Source organism: Mus pahari, chromosome 15 (genome assembly GCF_900095145.1).
Source record: "Mus pahari chromosome 15, PAHARI_EIJ_v1.1, whole genome shotgun sequence".
NCBI classification, from domain to species: Eukaryota; Metazoa; Chordata; class Mammalia; order Rodentia; family Muridae; genus Mus; species Mus pahari.
The window spans coordinates 42,306,605-42,328,442 of NC_034604.1; the positions used below are offsets into that span (position 1 = coordinate 42,306,605).

Genomic DNA, 21,838 nt, shown 5'->3' on the forward strand with positions numbered 1-21,838 from the left:
TTACAATTCTAGATATCCTCTCTCTCTCTCTCTCTCTCTCTCTCTCTCTCTCTCTCTATCTATCTATCTAACTAACTATCTTAGGGTTTTGTTTTGTTTTGTGTGTGTGTGTGTGTGTGTGTGTGTGTGTGTGTGTGTGTGTGATAGGGTTTCTCCATGTAGCCCTGGCTCTCCTGGAACTCACTCTGTAGATCAGGCTGCTATTGAACTCAGAGATCCACCTGCCTCAGCCTCCGAAATACTGGGGTTAAAGACATGTGCTACCACCACCTGGCAACAACCACCATTGTCTTATCCATAACTATTTAACTATTTTTATTTTATTTTGAAAATGATGTAAATAAATCAGAACACACACATACAGGTCTTGGATTAACATATTGGCATCTTTCACCCAGTGTGACTTTGGGGTTCATGGAAACATTTAAATTGTGAGTTTTTTCTTTTATATTGCTGTATCTTATTCCATTGTACAGAGTATTATAGTTTGCTGATTCTCTTTCATGTGTCTATTCAAAGCATCACATGCTGTCAGATATATTTCTTCCTCTCTGTTGAATTTAGGTCTGTAAGCATTCTTGACACAGTGTTATATCAGATCTTAGACTATGTTAATATTTTCTCCCAGCATACGCATACAGCTTATACTTTCATAGTTTAAAACATTATTTTGTTCTTTAATACATTTAAAAATATTTATTTATTTATTTATTTACATGATGGGCAATGGCATGTGTGTGCCACAGCATACACATAAAAGTCAGAGGACAACTTGTGGAAGCCCATTCCTTTTTTCCACTAAGCAGGACCTGGAGAGCAAGCTGAGGTTGGCAGTAAGTGCTTTCACTCACTGAGCAATCTCGCCAGCTGTGCTTCATCTTATATTGTTGTTGTTATTGCTATTATTATTATTATTATTATTATTATTATTATTATTATTATTATTTGGTTAATCAAGATAGGGTTTCTCAATTTATCCTTGGCTGTCCTGGAACTTGCTCTGTAGACCAGGCTGCCTTGAACTCAGGGATCCTTTGTCTCTGCCTCCCACATTCTGGTGTTAAAGGGGTGCTCTACCACATCTGGTGCTCACTTTAGCTTTTAAATGGTCTTTCACAGAGCAAGTTTTGTTCTTTTTCTCATTTTAAAAAAATATAATTCATTTATTTTTATTTATATGCGCTGGTGTTTTGCCTGCATGTATGTGTGTGTGAGGGAGTCAGATCTCGATAATTATAGGCAATTGTGAGCTGCCATGTGTGTGCTGGGAAGTGAACCTGGGTTCTCTTGGAAGAAACAGTCAGTGCTCTTAAATGCTGACCCATCTCTCCAGCTCCCACAAGTTCTGTTCTTTAAAATATTATCTTGTATACATATTTCCTATGTGTGTGTAAGTGCCCATGGAATCTAGAGGAAAGGAACTGGGTTCCCTGGAACTGGGGTTGTAGACAGCTATGGTCCAGATACACGATGTTACTTAAGTTTTCTAATACTTTTTGAGAGTTTGAGAGTTTGGTGAAAAACATGGTCAGTTTTGGTGAAAATTCCCTGGGCTACTGGAAAGAATATGTATCCTTTAATGTTAGAGTGAAGTGGTCTGTGGTTGTCTGTTAGGTCCATTTGATGTATGTCATTTAACTACACTATTTCTTTGCTTAACTATTGTCTGGATGGCCTATCTTAGTGAGAGTGAGGTCCTAAAAGTCACAATTATTATGTTGGATTTACTGTGTGGTTTTACATTTAGGGTTTGTTCTGTGACATTGTGTATCCTTGTGTTTGCTGTGTATACATTTATTTGTGTAATATCTTCTTGGTGTATTGTTCTTCTAATGACTCTGACGTGGCCTTCTTATCTCTTCTGAGAAGTTTTATCAGGTACTAGAATGGCTTTATCTGCTTACACCCTAGTTTCATTTGCTTGGAATGTCTTTTCCCCACCTATGGCTCCGAACTGTTGTCTCTCACTGATGGGGAGATTGGAGGCAACAAAATCTGCATCCTGTCATCTCATTCAATCTGCTAGGCTGCATCCTTTCATCGGGAAAATGAAGACCATCGATAGGGTTGTTGAATGTTGAGTTTTGCTCTTGCCATTTTGTTAATCTTGTAGATTTTATTTGTAGGTTTGATCAATTATGATAATAGTATCATAATTATTATTCTGACATCGTATTAAGATGTATCATTATTCCCTGTGACCTCTTGATGGTGTTTTTCATTCTCTTCAGCCTGAGGCGTCCTTATCACTCTTCTTTGTAGAGCTTTATGGTGAATTTATTAAATTTTTTAATCTGCTCTTATCATAAGATTTTATTTCTCTTTCAATTTTAATCAATAAATTAGTTAGTTGGTTGGTTAGTTTGCTTTGTTCTGTTTTAGACAGAGTCTCACTATATAGCTATGGCAGTTCTGGAACTCACTATGTAGACCAGGCTGGCCTTGAACTCACAGAGATCTTCCTGCCTCTGCCTCCAAATTGCTGGGTTTAAAGGTATGTGCCACGACACTCGGCTGAATTTTAGGATAGTTTTCCTGGAGATGATAGCTTGGGTTGTCAGCTATGCTCATGGAGAACTTGGGGAATGTATCTTTCCAGGTACCTTTGGCCTTGGCAGTGTCTCTCTAGGGGCTGCAGACATGGCTATGTGGTTATGAGTGCTTGCTACTCCTACAGAGGATGGCAGCTCAGTTCCTAACACACAACGTCGTGTAGCTACAGCTCCAAGGAATCCAACACCTTCTGGCCTCTGTGGGCATCTGTGCCCATGTGTATGTGTGTGTGTGTGTGTGTGTGTGTGTGTGTGTGTGTGTGTGTGTATGCATGAATACACAGACCCATAGATGTACACATAAGTATAGTTAAAAATTAAAACAAACACATTCTTAAAGAAAAAAGCTTTTATTAAATAATCAAATATCATGTTGATTAACTTTCCTTCATGAGTGATTTGATGTTTCCCTCTTACAGTATTTTTTTTTTATTTTATTTATTTTTATTTATACGAGTACACTGTAGCTGCCTTCAGACACACCAGAAGAGTGCATTGGATCCCATTACAGATGGCTGTAAGCCACCATGTGGCTGCTAGGAATTGAACTCAGTACCTCTGGAAAAACAGTCAGTGCTCTTAACCACTGAGTCATCTCTCCAGCCCCCTCTCTTACAGTTTTTAATACTCTTTCTTTTTTATGTGTTTTAAGGATCATGTATTATGGGGAGATTCATCTCTGGTCCTGTCTATTTGCTTTTTTTAGATCTCTTGTACCTAGGTGGGCATCTTTTTCTCTAAGTTTGAAATTTTTTATTCCATGATTTGATTAAAAATAACCACCATTTAATGTTTATTTAATTTTTAAAATTTAATTAAAATATAATTACACCATTTTCTCTCTCTGTCTTCTCTTGCTCCTTCCATGTACTCTCCACTTCCCCACTCCCTCCAAATTAATGGTGCTTTCTCTTTCCTTGTTGTTGCATACACGAGTATACGTGTATGTATGTATGTGTGCATATATGTATATACATGTATATATGTATACAACCCGTTGAGCATGTCTAGTGTTACCTGGATGGATATTTTTATGGGGCTGACCACTTGTTATTGGATAACCAATCAGGAGCCTCATCATTAGGAAGACTAATTCTCCCCCTCTCAGCAGTTGTTCATTGCCTTTAGCTCTCCATGTAAGGATGAGACCTGGTGAGATTTCGCCATCTATGTTGACTGTCAACCGCTGTTGGAATTGTTCATGTCTTGTTTAGGTGGCCATGTTGTTGGGCTTTCATGGGTCCAGCTTCCTTGTCATAGACAGAAGGAACAATGCCACAGCTGAATTCCTGGTCTTCTGGCTCTTAGAATCTTTCTGTCTGCTCTTCTGTGACATTCTCTGAGTCGTAGGCTCAGGAGTTGTGTTGTAGATGTATCCGGCATTCTGAGTAGCTGTGACTTTCTTTTATGGTCTTCTGCTGTAAAAGGAAGCTTCTTTGATTACTGGTACAAGTTATCCTTACCTGCGGGTGTAAAGGTAGAATGGAATTAGAAAATTATCCTTGTTTAAGAAGTGGTGGTAACGGGATTTCTTCATGCGACTATGTCCTCTTTAGGCATCTGTAGTTGAAGTACCAGGTATGATTTTCCTCCTGCTGCAGGAGACCCTCAGTCAAATCAGGCCACTGTTAATTGTCTCTAAGAATACGCTGTTTCACTACTGAAGAAATGTCAATTATTGTGGTTAGTGTGCTTTAAAGCTGGCCAGAACTTACCGAAGGCCCCTCCTTCTTGGCAGTCAGCACTAAACCTTACGATACATACCACAAGAGTCACTGCTCAAGGATGAGTCTTCCAGATGAGACTCAGACAATTATTCCAAGTCGCTTGTCAAAATGAAGCGTATCTTTAACAATAGGACTTTACTTTCAAATTTTGAAAGCCAACCAAGGGCAACAGCAATGGCCTGGATTGTTTGAGGGGCTCTTGTTGGACACCTCCTGACCAGCAACTTGAGAGGGGCTTTCTTATGTGTTACACACACACACACACACACACACACACACGCCACAAACACACCCATATTTCTATATAACGTTTGGTAAATATAAAATAATGATTAGCTACATTTTTTCAGTTATCCTGGGTGTTAGTTTTCCCTCCTTCTCCTGTGGTATTCTCCCTCTCCTCCTTCTCTAGTTAGAGCTGCCCTCCCTTTTCTATTTCCCAATTTCATAACACCTATGTCTTTTTCTAAAATTATTTTATTAGATATTTTCTTCATTTACATTTCAAATGCTATCCCGAATGTCCCCTATACCCTCCCCCCTCCCAGCCTGCTCCCCTATCCACCCACTTCCACTTCTTGGCTCTGGCCTTCCCCTGTATGGAGCATATAAAGTTTGCAAGACTAAGGGGCCTCTCTTCCCAACGATGGCTGATTAGGCCATCTTCTGCTATATATGCAGCTAGAGACACGAGCTTTGGGGGTACTGATTAGTTCATATTGTAGTCCCACCTATAGGGTTGCAGACCCCTTCATTTCCTTGGGTAATTTCTCTAGCTCCTCCATTGGGGTTCTGTGTTCTATCCTATAGTTGACTGTGGTCATCCACTTCTATCTTTGCCAGGCACTGGCATAACCTCACAAGAGATAGCTATATCAGTGTCCTTTCAGGAAGTTCTTGCTGGCATATGTAATAGTGTCTGTGTTTGGTGGCTGATTATGGGATGGACCCCCGGGTGGGGCAGTCTCTGGATTGTCCATTCTTTCGTCTTAGCTCCAAACTTTGTCTCTGCAACTTCTTTTATGGGTATTTTACTCCCTATTTTGGGGAGGAATAAACTATCCACATGTTGGTCTTCCTTCTTCTTGATTTTCTTGTGTTTTGGAGATTGTATCTTGGGTATTCTAGATTTCTGGGCTAATATCCACTTATCAGTGAGTGCATATCAAGTGAGTTCTTTTGTAATTGGGTTACCTCACTCAGGATGATACCTCCAGATACATCCATTTGCCTAAGAATTTCATAAATTCATTGTTTTTAATAGCTGAGTAGTACTCCATTGTGTAAATGTACCACAGTTTCTGTATCCATTCCTGTGTTCAGGGACATCTGGGTTCTTTCCAGCTTCTGGCTATTATAAATAGGGCAGCTCCACTATGAATATAGTGGAGCATGATAACACCTATGTCTTACTATACCCCTCTCTACAGATCCCCTCCAACTATGGTCTTTCCCTTTCCTGGTTCCTGTTGTTACACCAAATTATATAATCACATAAAGGTTTGGAACTGGAACCCACAAATCAGAGAGAACATTTGACATTTTCCTTTCTGGGTCTGGGTTACCTCACTCAGTGTAATCGGTTCTAGTTTCCTCTTTTTACCTGCATACATCACGATTTCATTTTTCATTACATTTGAGTAGAATTCCCTTGTAGCACCTATACCTCATTTCCACTGTTGGTCCGTTGAGAGCTATTTAGGTTGTTTCCACTCCTTAGCTAGCGTGAGCAGAACAGCAATGAATGTGGCTAAACAAGCATCTGTGAAGCAGGATGTTGAGCCTTTTGGCCATATGCCAAGGAGTGGTATAGCTAGGTCGCATGGTAGATTTATTTTGGCATCTTGAGAATTCTCTATGCTGGTTTCCAGAGTGGGTGGACCAGTTTGCAGTGCCATCAACCGCAGAAATTCTCTACAATCTAGTGATAGGAAGTAGAGAACTCATAAAAATAAATTAAAAAAAAACCCAAGTAGATATTTCTTAAAGGATCCATAGATATATACTAGAATCCATTGGTTGTGAAAGAAGTCAGCTCATAAGCATGAGTCAATATTATATAACAGGGAAAGTCAATCTTTCCTCACATCCTCAGCAGCATTTGTGGTCCATCCTTTCATTGATCCCAGCCATTCTGGTGGGTGAAATGAAATCTCAAAGTTGTTTTGATTTGTATTTCCCTAACTGGAAGTTACAAAGGAATGGGGATGGGCTGAGAGGAGGGGCTGAGGTTGGTGGCCACAGTAGACTATGAAAGTACTAGGTATGAGCCACATGCAGTGGCTATGGGGTCCCTGATAGAAATGGGGTTAGGGGTGAGTCTCACAAGAAAGGAGATAGTCTGAGAGGAGAGCTACTTCATGTTCTTACAGACAACCTATTCATCTTTTTTTGTAACTCACCAGCATCTTTTATTACACATTTAGTTGTTTGTGTCCTTGTTATTAAGTTGTATAACCATCTTCTCAAGAATTACTATTGACTGTATAAAGAGGCATGAACAGGAAGACATTATTCCAAATTAATACCTGTGAAAAGATTTCTTTAGGAAACACTGAAAATGTATTGCCTTAGCTACGATTTCTATCGTTGTCATAAAACACCATGTCCAAAAGCGATTTGGGAAGGAAAGGGTATATTTTATCTTACAGCTTATAGGCCTTCTTCCAGGAATGCCAGTGCAGAAAGACTCAAGACAGGAAGTGGTGCAAAGGCCGTGGAGGAGTGCTGCCTAATGGCCTGATCTCTATGGCTTGTCCAACCTGCTTTCTCCTACCACCCAAGACCGCCTGCCAGGGGATGACTTCCCCACACTAATTATTAATTAAGATAATGTTCCACCAGTCTTACAGAGGCATTTTCTCTGTTGTGGTTCTCTTTTCTCAGATAATCATGGCTTGTGTCAAGTTGATCATAAACTACCTGGGACATTTTTTAGTGATACAAAGTAGAGAACTCATAAAAAATGAATAAAAAATTTGAGTAGATATTTCTTAAAGCACACATGGGAGCATACCAGAAATCATTGGTTGCAAAAGAAGTCAACTTATAAACATGACTCACTATTATATATCTATTGGCAATTGAACAAACTCACTGTACAATATGGCATTAAGGATTTAGCATAGACTTTAAAATACCACATGTGAAATGATACAATGTATTTGGAAGCTTGGACAATTTCTTACTCAGTTTTAACCCTAGTATAAAACAATTCATAAAACATAATTCTAAACATAAAATGTACTTGTTCAGATTGAATATAAACAATATAGAAGCATACTTCTATTCAATATTGCTCAAAGAAGAAAACAAGCCACATGTCATTCTGCATATGAATCATAAAACAAAATGTCATGTTGATACAATGGGTCACTCCCTCAGGACTAAGAGGGATAAACTGCAATGTGTGCCAAACCTAGATGCATATTAGAAAGTTTGCAGAAACAAAATTCAGACCAGGGTGTATACCATCACACTGTTTACTTGAAAGTCTAGAAGAGAAAAACTAAACTATAATGACACAAGCCAAATAAGATGAAATGGGAACGGAAAGGTGGATGGGAATTGCAAAGGAAGGAGAGAGCAGAGAGGGAGGCTCTGTGGTCCAATGCTTGTCCAGGGTTTCAGAGGCTTTAGATTTGATCAGTAGTGAAGAAAAAAAAAAAAAGGCATGAAGCTGTCTGTGGTTGGTTGCAGTGTCCTGAATCATAACTGAGATGGTAGTGATGCAGAATATACATGAAACCACTGAACCACATACTTAACATGGATATACTATGTATATATCATACCCCAATTAGAGAACTGAAAATACTCAAGATTTAAAAAATGCACTCAGTAGAGTATTGCTTCATTCTGAGATAGTTGATCTTTCAAAAACTTGTAAATTTTTTTGTGATCCTTATAAATGTATTTATCTAGCTCAGCAAATGCATGCATTTGGATCTCTTTGATCATTGCTTATTTTATGGTAATACTTTACATACCCAAGATCTAGAGGCTGTATATTCTTCTCCCTCCTTGGATTCAAAACATCTCCTTTTGTTTTGGGTCAGTTCTTTTTAACACTGCCCTTTCTCTGTCTCTTTAAATGTAACACTTCTTCATTTCTGTCACCCTTTTCCCCAGTTATAGGCTGGAAGTAATTTTCAGAGTGTTCCTTGTGTCAATTGGTGTTCTTTTGATACACAACAGAGAAATAGATTCGTGCTAAATTATGGAGCAGGGAAGACAGTCAATGCTCTAAATTAGTAGGGCTAGAAGGAGCACGATCATGGGGCTGGTGTCAAGGCGTGTGGGGACGACTCTCTGCAGCCCTCTTTGAGGGCTGAAGCGGCAGGGAGGGAATGCCCACATATTTTGAGACATATTAACTGCCTCTTGCACTGGTCCATTATAATTTCCTCCATTGTCTGAGGATATTTTTCTCTTTGTTCAGAGGTTTGTTTGCATAAGAACCTTGCCTTCTTTATTTTGCTGGAAGATTGGTATTTGCCAAAGCAGAACAGAGAAGAAGCCTTTCTGCCTTGTACTTGACTCTGTTCTCAGTCTGATCCAGCAAAGTGTACGAAAACTCACAATCTGAGAAGAGGGTGGCCTCAAGGCTTAAGGTAACTTTCCCCCCACTTAGATGCATTGCCTGACAGAAGTGCACTTATTAAGATAGAAGGGGTTACAGCTCCTTTCTGCCTATGCCAGGGAAGTTGAAATTGTAGTGATGGTTAGAGGCCACTACTGGGATATATTCCTTGGGACACCTGAGGTAACAGTGGGGCTGTCACTAATGAGTTTACCTGGCCCAGGGCTGGATTACTGAGCAGCTGGGACACAGGCAGGAGAGCCAATACTGTTTCTATATCTTCCTCTAGGTGGGGGATTTGGCTTGTGATCTAGAAAGGGGATAATCAGTTGTCAGCAACGAGGCAAAATTCAAAGGTTTGTATTAGCAGATCTTCTAATTCTTTTAATAGGTGTGTGTGTGTATACACGTAAATGTAAATGTGGAGAGACGAACTATTCATATCTTTATGTGTGGATTTCATGATCACCCAATGAATGGCATCTTTGGAATAGAAAAACAAAAACAAAACAAAACAAAAACTATCAATATTTTGCTTTCCCTTACCAAGCCAGCATCAGGTTCAGTAAAAGTTCATTTAATGCAATGGATTTTGTTGTGGAAGGGCCTGGTACTGTTCTTGTGAACCAATTTCCTAATGAATAAAGGAGCCAACAATGACTGGGCAAGTAGGAAGGACTTCCAGGTTAGCCAGAGGAAGAGAGGAAGCAGGAGAGAGGTATTTGGAACAGGGACAGCATAAGAGTAAGATGCAGCTGCTAGAGTTTCCCAGTATCATGGTGGATCCGCAAGGATTTGCCACCAGAGGAATCAGATTTTAATAAGGCTTACAAAATTAGGTTTTAGTTGTTGCACCCAGATATTGAGTCACTATTTTTTCTGAACTAAGTTTGTGTTGCGTTTTCCTTCACAAGGCAGCTCTTCTAGGATCAAGAGAGAAAGGTATGGCAGACAAGTGTGGGTTTGCCTGAGGTGCAACCAGATTTTAGGGTTTTGAAGCATGGTGCTAGCTTGGTAGCGACCCACCAGTGGGAACTTAGTGAGCTGGGTGGAGACATTTCAGGAGCTCCTAAGACAGAGAGTTTCCATGAGATGAAACAGGTTGGCCATTGCCAACCTGCTGCTGGGGCAAAGAGTTGCTGGCACAAGTGTGGCAACGGGCTGGTTCCATTTTTAAATATTTCCTACAACAGGTTTTTATTAAACCTACTGATTTTGTTCCCCTTCCTTACCATTTACCATTTATTAAAATCACTCAAGACAGAATAACAATGCCAGCATTGCTATTTAGCATGATGGTCAAAGTTCAACTTATTTGAGCACAGAGACTTCACTTGCTCTATTACTCAAGTAATTCCACCTGGCCTTATCATTACGTCCGAATATAAGCTAATGATAGGACTGCCAATGCTTTCTGAGATTTCCCAAAGACTTCAGAGGTTTACTCTCTCTCTCTCTCTCTCTCTCTCTCTCTCTCTCTCTCTCTCTCTCTCTCTCTCGGTTTATTTATTTTTGTGGTTATGGGTGTTTTGTCCACATGTGTGCCTGCAGAGGNACTGCCAATGCTTTCTGAGATTTCCCAAAGACTTCAGAGGTTTTCTCTCTCTCTCTCTCTCTCTCTCTCTCTCTCTCTCTCTCTCTCTCTCTCTCTCAAGGTTCATTTATTTTTATGGTTATGGGTGTTTTGTCCACATGTGTGCCTGCAGAGGTCAGAAGAAGGTGTCAGATCCCCTGAGATTGGAAGTGCAGGTGGTTGTGAGTCACTGCGTGGCTGTTGGGAATCAAACTTGCATCCACTGGAATTGCAGAATGCTCTTAACTGCTGAGCCGTCTCTTCATCATCTCCCATTCTTCTCTTTCTAGGAAATGTTTTTAGATTTGATGATGGTTTATTATAGAATTAGAGGCAATATCAGTAATTGCTAACCATCTTGGACAGAATGGGCATTAATTTCAGATTCTATTTGTTAATGTAGCATAGTCAAATATTATGTGATTAAAGAGTCCCTTGTTTATTTTATGTGCAGTCCTACTGGAGTTGGGAGAGTTTCCTTCTGTGTGGGACTCTTTGGGACTTTGCCCACTTCTGGTTTTCCACCCTGGTCTCTCTGTGTCTCATTGAACACTTATCACCAGGCAAGTGTGTGCTTACCTGTTCTGGCGATGTGAATCCCATCTATAAGAAGATTTGACAGGATGATACCTTTCCAGAATAAGTACTTAATATAGATTCACAAGACTGCTTCAGTGAAATGGGCGTGTTTGTGCCATTATATTCCTTTCAATGTGTTTCCCTTAGAAGGTTAAACAACCCTTTTACAGCGGTCGAATATAAGATATCGTGCATATCAGATTTTTACATTATTATTCATAACAGTACCAAGTTACAATTATGAAGTAGCAACGAAAATAATTTTATGGTAGGGGTCACTACATCTTGAGGAGCGGTATTAAAGAGCTGTAGTACCAGGAAGGATGAGAGCCACTGCTTTACTGGCATTAAAATCTGTTCTGCTTAATAATAGAAATCTGACCATTTTTTTGAACCGTAGAGATTTTTGTAGAGGTTTTTCATCACAGAAACTAGGGCTGCCTATGAACCTGCTGCTACAAAGGCAGAAACCAGGCTGGCGTGTCAGACCAAGATGGATGTAAGAACAGAGCAAGTACGGGGTGAAAGTGTGGGTTTGTGTTTCCCCTGACTATTCAAATACATCTAATACAATTCGTTCCAGCGCAGTGGACAATCAGATTCTGTATCTCTGAACCCTTGGACTGACAGAGCAAAGAAAAAGAAACAAGGTGCAACGCAGAGAAAAAAAATTGATCCATTCATCAAAATTAATCCACAGGAATAAAGAAGGCTGGCTGTACAGAAGGGGAAATGCAGCTTGGTTTTATCTTTTTCTCCATGTTGAAGCCCAGTGTTTATGGGAACGCAAAGCTCAGAACACTTTATTTTTGATGTTTCTAAACTCCGTTCTTGAACTTGCAGATTATTGCTTTGACTTTTAGCATCAATCCCTGAAAGTGATTCTTGTTTATTCTTCTTTTTTTTTTTTTTTTAACTTTTTCTTTTTTGTTGTTGTTAAAGAGAAATAAATCCTGATAGGCAGACGTCAAGGGCCAGTCTCTTTCTTGTAGAGAAGTGTACCAAATACTCTTGAGTGAAAAATTCCCCCTTCAAAGGAACGCTGTTTAAAAAACAACATCCCACTATGATGTCCAGGGATGCTGGAGACATAATTGTAGGTACCAAGAATGAATGAATGAATGAATGAATGAGTGAAAGCATTTGAGCAATCTCCTCATCTGAAGGGCTAGAACTCTGAAAAGGTTTTTCTGACAGTTGACTGACATCTGACAGGGATTTCAAATCCCTTTTCTCTAAGTAACTTCATGTGGACTCAGGCTTCTGACCCTGCAATTGTTTGCTTTGTGTGAGCTCCTCAATAGAAAGATGCTATCAGGCGCGTGTGTTCGTGCTACGGGAATCAGCTCACAAAGACAAAGGTTGCATAGGGTTTACAGAGACTTATATTTTCATAATCCTTACAGCATCTAGGCAGAGTGATAAGGTTGATTTTTATCTTTTAAAGGGATTATTTTTGGTTTTACAAAACCAAAACAGCTCCTGAAAACATGAGGATAAGGGTTACATTAAGAGGGGAAAAAAAAAAAATCTTTTCCTTTACTTTGTATTTCAAGTCCAGAGTGCTAAGTACCATGAATTATATTTATTCAATTATCTGAAAATGTCTGCTTTTCTTTGATAGCTTTCCTTTGGCCATAATATGTGGAGGGCAAAGCACTTTCCAGAAGAGATTAAGTTCGGGGCTGGAGAGAAGGCTCAATAGTTAAGACCACTTGCTGCACTTGCAGAGGACCTGGGTTTGGTTACCTATACCCACCTACATAGCAGCTCAAAACTGCCATAATTCCAGGTCTAGGGAATCTGGTGCCTGGTTCTGGCACACAAGAAATAAACAAAATGAGAAGACTATACATTGAAAGTGGTCAATCCAACTCATAAAAGCATTTTAGATCATTCTTCTAATCCTCATGGCAAGAGTTATCCCAGCTTGCTTGAGCATTTCTGGTCATTACTAACATCTTTTCCAGAGATTTTTCTCAAAGGGGTAATTGCAGAGCCTGGCGTGGCTCTGGTGGGGACAGAGTGACATGGTTTCTTCCTCTGGGACAGGGCCTGCAGGCGTGGGCCTCCATGAGTGTTGATGGCTGCTGTGGGCTTAAGGCTTGCTTGAGTAATAGTGTACATATTTTCTGCATGCACTAACAGTGGAGGACTCTTTCCTTCTCAGGAATGTCCTCCCTGTTAACGCTAATGACTCCATGGTAATTAGAAACAGCACAAGTCCAGGAGTCCAGGGTGTGGCTATGTCTCAGCAAAATGGTGAACACTGGGACCTTCAGGACAGTCCTTAATGCATGGGAAAGAGCTCTAAATACATGAGTTCAAAAATACATCATTTCTCAACTATGCAAAAAAATAAGGATGTGATAATTATATGAGGGGCTTCATAAATCTAAAGGAAGAAAAGCAGCTGAGCTGTGAGCCAACTTGTTAGAAAATTGCTAAGGAAGGAGAGGAAGAGATTTAGGGAGTGGTGATCAAAGGAGATCTCACGCTGAGAGTTTTGTTTTGTTTTGTGTTTTGCTTTTGTTTTTGTTTATGCTTACAAAGGAAGACAGAGTCCTGAGTTCGGGATCAGCCTAGGACAGAGCCAGGTTAGGCTCAGGCTTGGTGGAAATGGTCATTTCAGGGCAGGGTCCTACCCAAGTAGTTTATCTTCTGTGCTGAGCAAAGGCCAACAGATCTCTGAATTCTTTTGCAATGTTAAGGAAAAATACTTCCTGTTTCCTAAGAATCAAAGAGCTGGGGGTCTTGGGATGTCGATTCATAAAACAATCAAAAGGAAAATCTGGAGTAAATGACTGAATTGATACGTAAAATAAAAGACTGGACCTGTGTTCTGCAGGAGATGAGTTATCCAGAGAATTTTTTAGGATAAAAAGATAAAACTGCTTGGAGAATTCAAAAACGTGCACACACACACACACACACACACACACACACACAGAGTCACAAACAAGCAGGACATGGACAGAGAGATCTTTTAGAATAGCAAGCAGAATGTAGACAGAGAAATCTCCAGAGACAAAACAGAGCACAGAGAGAAGGAGGCCAGAAAAGCTGTATCAAGCAGAACACAGGTCATCAGCTAGGATCCACGATTTGACTTCACGTAATTCTTTGTGCTGCTCCAAGACCCCACCTTCTCTCCAAGGTGAGGGTGGTCCTTGGCAGGTCATCACCTGAAGCTGTTTCTTATTTTGATAAAACCTGGACACCTGTAACTCCTATATTACAGAAAACCACAAAGCACATGATTAATCAATTCTGAGGAAACAACAGATGTTTAGCCTCTTCAAATATTTGTAAAACAATCTTGTGATTCTCCAGGGTTCTCCGCCCTCAAGCTCTGCCCTGATGATGAACACACTTGTTCTCTTGTAGGATATAGTCTTCAGTGCATCCGACTGGCTATCTCTGGATACAATGATGGTCCCTATCTACAAATTCCAGCTTACCTCAGTTAAGTCAGCTTACTTAAACCAAGTGGTTATGAACTTTTCACACAAATTCAACTAGGAGAACCTTGAAAAACTTCTTTTCAGTTGATCTGAGATTTAGAGTCTAGTCATCAGTCATTTTTTAAAAGCTTCTCATTGTAGTAGTAAGATAACATTGGCTAACTTGGGCAGGAATTGAAGGCTGAAGCCATGGTTATTTAATAAATCACAACAAGGCCGGGATGAGGATTGATGGAGCCTATCTGAACATTTCTGAAGAAGAAATGCTACCATTTACCAGGTGCTTTTTCAGTGCCTGGTATCAAACTATCTGTGATTTCACTTAAAAAGTCTGTATAGCTCACAGATGCTGTGAGTCCTTGACAGGTTAGTGCATGAAAGCTCAATGTAGGCCTTTCCCTGTCCAAGTCCCTGGTGATGTGGCAGTGGGAAGACCTTAGTAGGACAAGGGCTACCTACCATTATCTTTTCTTCCCATCCTTGCCAATAGAGCATTACAGAGGAACCAAAGCTGCAGATTCAGACTCCTCAGAGGCTATGTGGTCTAGCTATAGCCTCATGTGTTAGTGAAATGGCGGGGAAGCTTTCATTAAGTCCCTACCCTGGCCCTCATGTTCACTTTCCTTCTCTGTTTCCTAACAGACCTGGAGGGCATTCTCGAAGAACCGAGGACGAAGAGGCTCAATACTCATAAGTGACTAAAGACCATGATCACTTGGAATACACTGCCTGCTCCATTTTGAGTGCTTACTCCTATAATCCTTACAGGCTTGAAAAGCTACATGGCTGCCACGTACCCAAAGTACTGCCCATCCCATTCTGAGCATCCCAGCGAACTGCTTCCTTCGGACACATTGCTCTCTGTGTTGGCTGGTGTTGTGTTAGCTTGATGGAGGTTAGTCATTTGAGGGATGAGAAGCCCAACTGAGAAAAATGACTCCATAAGGTTAGGCTGTAGGCAGGCCTGTAGGGCATTTTTCTTAATTAGTGATTGATGGGGGAGGATACAGCTTATTGTGGGTAAGGTCATATCTGGGCTCCTGGTCCTGGGTGCAGTAAAAAAGCAAGATGAGCAAGCCAATAAGCAGCACCCCTCCATGGCTTCTGAGTCAGCTCCTGGCTCCGGGTTCTGGCCCTGTTTTTTTGTGCCTGTCCTGTCTTCCTTTGATGCTGAATAGTGATGTGGAAGTGGAAGTGGAATAAACCCTTTCCTCCTCAAGTTGCTCTGTATCATGGTGTTTCATCACAGCAATAGTAACGCTTGTTAGGACACCCCATTCTCTATTCCCAAGTCCTGCTCTGATGTCTGTGAGGCTTTCTGAGTAAGAACAGTAGTGGAAAGTTTAGTGTCAGAGTAGTGGAAAATTAGAGGAAACAGGGGAATGTTTGCTAATACTTTGTTTTGGAATACTCAGAAAAGATTAAAAAAATCGAAACCCTTGGTTTCCTAGGTTTATCTGTATTTGATTCTTTGGTGATCAAGCCTGTGAACTTGCAAGCCTTCAACGAATGGAAAAATCTGCACTATTATTTATATATTTGATAGTGTCAGATGACAACCAAGAATTGACTGTATTACAAATTATTATTTTTTTTTTAAATCTTTCACAAATCATATATTGGACTAGATTAACTTTAACACAGTAGTCACAGGTAACGTAAATGGCTTTAGTGTACTCACTGGATATTTTACTTTGGGTTACCCTAGAAGCTGACCCTAAAAGGCAGGATATTATTTTGAGTTCAAGAAGCCTTGACATAGAAAAGAGGAACTGATACAGAGAAAGAAGTAGACAGTAGCTGGAAAATCCTGAAGTCTCCTTCCACAGTGGGGTTGCCTAATGGTGCCAAGAAGCAGCAGGAAATAATGCTAAATACAAACCTTAGAATTATCTTGCCTCAGATTAAAGGTGGCGGAGTATTTATACTACAGGGTAAGGACCACCTCTGACTGCTCTTGGGAGTTTCTCTCCTTTAGAGATGCACAAGTCCAGATGTGCTTTGTGTTCTAAACCTGTAAGCCGAGCAGTTGGAAAGCTGAGGCAGGAGGATTGAAGACTTAAAGCTAGCCTGCGTTATATAGTAAAAGCCTGCTTAAGAAGAAATAAGATCACAAAGATGGGTGTAGAAAGTCTTTGAAACTCCCAGGAGTCAGAGAAGTGTGGTGTTCAGATAAAATGTGGTCACTGAGATCAGGGAGTGTGAAAGAGCCTAGGATGTAGAAAGCCCTGGGTTTAAATCCCAGCATTACCTTTTACAAAAGTTACTGTGGTTCAGAACTGTAATGGCTGGTTTTGTGTGTCACTTGACACAAGCTAGAGTTATCACAGAGAAAGGACCTTGTTGTTGGCATCAGGACCTCAGAAACCTATGACATCATATAGGCAGGACCTACAGACTTGTTGCCAAGACAACGGCCATCATACTCCCAGGATCCACTTGGCTCACCTCCTACCTTTACCTGTGTTACATCATTATCCATACATATAAGGGGAACGCTCCTCCCCCTCTCTGTCTTTCCCCCTTCTCTTTCCACTGCCACCTTCCTTGCCCCCTTCTCTCCCAATAAATTTCTTACATATGTCTCTGTTTTGGCCTAATGTGCTGTGTTCAGACACGAGCTGCTATTTTAACACATCATTTGTCCCTTGAGGAAATGCCTCCATAGATCCAGATACACTGAAACTAATAGAAGAGAGAGTGGGGAAGAGCCTCGAGCACATGGGCACAGGGGAAAATTTCCTGAACAGAACACCAATAGCCTGTGCTCTAAGATCAAGAATCAACAAATGGTACCTCATAAAATTGCAAAGCTTCTGAAAGGCAAAGGACACTGTCAATAGAACAAAACGGCAACCAACAGATTGGGAAAAGATCTTTACCAGCCCTACATCTGATAGAAGGTTAATATCCAATATATACAAAGAACTCAAGATATTTGACTCCAAAGAACCAAATAACCCTATTAAAAATAGGGCACAAAGAATTCTCAACTGAGGAACACAGAATGGCTGAGAAGCACCTAAAGAAATGTTCAACATCCTTAGTTATCAGGGAAATGCAAATCAAAACAACCCTGAGATTCCACTTCACACCAGTCAAAATGGCTAAGATAAAAAACTCAGGTGACAGCAGATGCTGGTGAGGATGTGGAGAAAGAGGAACACTCCTTCATTGCTGGTAGGATTGCAAACTGGTACAACCACTCTGGAAATCAGTTTGGCAGTTCCTCAGAAAATTGGACATTATACTACCTGAGGACCCACTAATACCGCTCCCGGGCATATACCCAGAAGATGCTCCAACATGTAATAAGGACACATGCTCCAACATGTTCATTAGAGCCTTGTTTATAATATCCCAGAGATAGAAAGAACCCAGATGTCTTTCAACAGAGGAATGGATACAGAAAATGTGGTACATTTACACAGTGGGGTACTATTCAGCTATTGAAAAAAATGAATTTATGGAATTCTTAGGCAAATGGCTGGAACTAGAAAATATCATCTTGTGTGAGGTAACCCAATCACAAAAGAACACACATGGTATGCACTCACAGTGGATATTAGCCCAGAAGCTCAGAATACCAAAGATATAATTCACAAACCACATGAAACTCAAGAAGGAAGACCAATGTGTTGATACTTATATCCATCTTAATAGGGGGAAACAAAATACCCATGGAAGGAGTTACAGAGACAGTGTGGAGCAGAGACTGAAGGAATGACTATTCAGAAACTGCCCCACCTGGGGATCCATCCCATATACAATCACCAAACCCAGACACTTTTGTGGATGCCAACACGTGCTTACTGACAGAAGTCTGATATAGCTGTCTTCTGAGAGGCTCTGACAGTGCCTGAAAAATATAGAGGTGTATCCTTACAGCCTACCATTGGACTGAACACAGGGTCCCCAGTGAAGGAGCTAGAGCAAGGACCCTAGGAGATGAAGGGATTAGCACCCCCATAGGAGGAACAATATGAACTAACCAGGACCCTCAGAGCTCCCTGGGACTAAACCACCAACCAAAGAGTACACATGGTGGGACTCATGGCTCCAGCTGCATATGTAGCAGAGGATGGCCTAGTTGGTCATCAATGGGAGGAGAGGCTTTTGGTCCTGTAAAGGCTCTATGCTCCAGTGTAGGTGAATGCCTGGGCCAGGAAGCAGGTGTGGGTAGCTTGGGTTGGTGAGCAGGAGGAGGGGGAGGGGATAGGGGTTTTTTGGAGGGGAAACCAGGAAAGGGGACATTTGAAATGTAAATAAATACCTAAAAAACAAATCCTGATGTAAGGCATTTTCTCAATTAGTAATCAAGTAGGGAGGGCCCACTCTGGGTGGTGCCATCCCTGGGCTGGCAGTCCTGGGTTCTATAAGAAAGAAAGCTGAGTATGCCAGGGGAAGCAATCTAGTAAGCAGCTTCACCTGTCATGACCTCTCCATCAGTTCCTGCCTCCAACATCCTACCCTTGTGAGTTTCTGTCCTAGCTTCCTTTGGTGATGAACAGCAGTATGGAAGTATAAGCTGAATAAACCCTTTCCTCTCCTACTTGCTTCTTGGTCATGATGTTTCGTGAAGGATTAGGAACCCTGATTAAGACAATAAGGATCTTTCAACAATTTTTACTCCATAATCTTTTTTTTTCTAAAATACTATTATTGTTGTTGTTGACATAGGGTCTCACTATGGCCTGAACTCATGGAGATCTGTCTGCCTCAGCCTTGCAGTTGCTGGGATTAAAAGCTTGTATCATCATGCCCAGTAGCTGATATTATTTATATTAAATGTCTATATATTTAGTAGACATATCCCACTACATTGCTAGCCATTCATTTCATAGTGATGAAAAAAATTCCTAGTGAGGGCTCAAATATTTAGATCACAGCATAACAGGAGTTAAAAACAAAGGATTGGAGAGAGAGTTCAGAGGTAATGGCAGTTTGCGGGTCTTTCCCTTAAGACACTGGCAGCCCCTCCTTCCTCCCTCAGTAAATGATTGATCTTGCAGTTTCCTTTCACTTCCAAGCATAAGGATACGGTCATCTAAAACTATCTAATGAGGTGCATATCAGGAGCCACGGCAAACTTCCTGCAGGATGTAGTAGCTGGAGCCGACCATGGCTGTCCACGGAAAGTTCAATAGCAACGACTTCCTTATGACTACCACAGCTGAGATCTGACCACAGCCAGTAGGGCTTTGTGCACAAGGAACGGCCAACAGAGCCAAACCTATGCAAAGATATCAAGATATCCTCGAGTGCTATCTTGTTTTAAGTCACAAGCTTTTTCAGAGTCGGGGGTGCGGTGGAATGCTGCTGTGTTGAGATTGTTCACAAAAGTATCTATCTGGACTTTCTTCTGGGAAGTATTTTCACTATTTATGAGAAGACTCTATGAAAAGATTATTTGTTTTGAGCAAGAGAATGACTCTGAGGAATCTAAGGAAATGGTAAGAACAAATGTATGGTGGACAGGTGGTGGTGCACACCCTTGATCCCAGCACTCAGGAGGCAGAGGCCAGGATGGTCTACAAAGTGAGTTTCAGAATAGTCTGGGCTACACAGAGAAACCTTGTCCAAAAAAAAAAAAAGGAAAGAAAGAACAAATGTACAGACACTGAGGAAAACTTAAACTTAAGCAGATCAGCTGTGCTGAGGCCAAAAGATGATGAACTGAAAAGACTATTCATCCAGAAGGTTCTTGCGCTTGAGATTTAAGGCAGGTGTCTGACTCTGGTAAGTAATCTTAATTGTTCTCCATAAGCTCACAGCCTTATCAACTAATTAGAACACCAGGGTGCTTCCGACTTGTCTGCACATATGCTAATTGGCTTTGATCATGCTCACCTATTCATCCGAAGATATATCCAGCTAGGCGTTAAAAAGACTATAGTGCCAAAAACCAAGCTTCCTTTTCTTACAAAGCTTGAGGTGTCTTTGATACCAAACTATGGAAGGAAGAGAGAGAGAGAAAGAGAGAGAGAGAGAGAGAGAGAGAGAGAGAGAGAGAGAGAGAGAGAGAGAGAGAGGAGATTCATAGAAAAACATGACTTCTTAGTGCTTCAAGTGTTAAGAAAGAATGCTTGGGAATTTCCACTCAAGGAGGGGACTATTGTTAGATGTATCTTGAATTGATTGCTGAAATGATCCCAAATCTGACATCATAACGATATCTTAAAAATTGACTGGTTTACTTTATTTTATGAAATTAAAACAAGGAGAGCAAATAGCTCAATGACACTAATGTGTATGCATAGAATCTAATCTAAGTGTTGTGAATGGAAAAACTCATTTAAAAATACAGTCTAGTCTTCAGACTGTCTTTTACCCTTTGCAGTAGTGCATTTTTCTAGACGTTCAAAGCAGCTATATAGTCCCTAAGTAGCCCGTGTTCACAGAGCAGGAGACAGCAAGCTGGAATTCAGACCTAGACAGCCACTACTAATCAATGCAATACTGCCTTTTACTATAAGGTTTTGCGTTTTACAAATGACTGAATTTTTTTAAAAAGTTGATTTATTCATCTTTCATGTGGGAATGTTCCTCCTGCATTTCTGTATGTGCACCACATGCATGCTTGGTGCCTGCAAGGGTCAGAACAGGCCATCAGATCCCCTGGAATGGAAGTTATAGATGGTTGAGAATCATCACATGGGTACCCCTAATTAAACCCTGGTCTTCTGCAAGAGCCACAAGTGCTTTTAACTGTATCTCCAGCCTCAAATGAATTTTAAAATGACAAGTTGTTAACTCACTTCTGTCTCAATTGTCTATTATCACTGTATCTAATAAGAAGTACTATTCATACTTATTTCATACTTAGGACCAAATTGATTTTGTTTGCCGTGGATATTTTGCTAAGTAAGATGGAGTCCAGATGGCATTATATTACCAGAGATCAGTCACTCAGTAAGTGACTCAGTAAGAGTATCCCTTTCACCTGTGACTTTTGTAAAACTGCGGATTATTAGATGAAGCTCAAAACACTAGATGGAATCTGTTCTTGTTCTTGTTCTTGTTTTGGTTTTGAGACAGTAGCTCTGTCTGTCCTAAAACTCCCTATGTAGACCACACTGGCCCCAAGCCCACAGAGATCCTCCTGTTTCTGTCTCCCAAGTGCTGGGATTAAAGGCATGTGCCACCACTGCCTGGCTTGCAGTTTTTACCTTCCTTCCCTGCCCTTGTTTGGACACACCTATCTGGTTCACACAGGAAGAAAGCGATGAGTAGTGAAAAGAATACAGAAGAATATATATCTGTGGCAAGAATAAGCAAGGTTATGCTTGCCTTGACTCAGTCTTAATGCTTGCTGCAGCCTAGGCAGAGACATGCTCCTCCCACCTCCCCCCCCCCCCCCC

General features: G+C 40.8%; 1 pseudogene; it reads left to right on the plus strand.

Moving 5' to 3' along the window:
• Positions 1-21,838, plus strand: part of LOC110332944 — a 184,038-nt pseudogene that overhangs the window by 157,055 nt on the left and 5,145 nt on the right.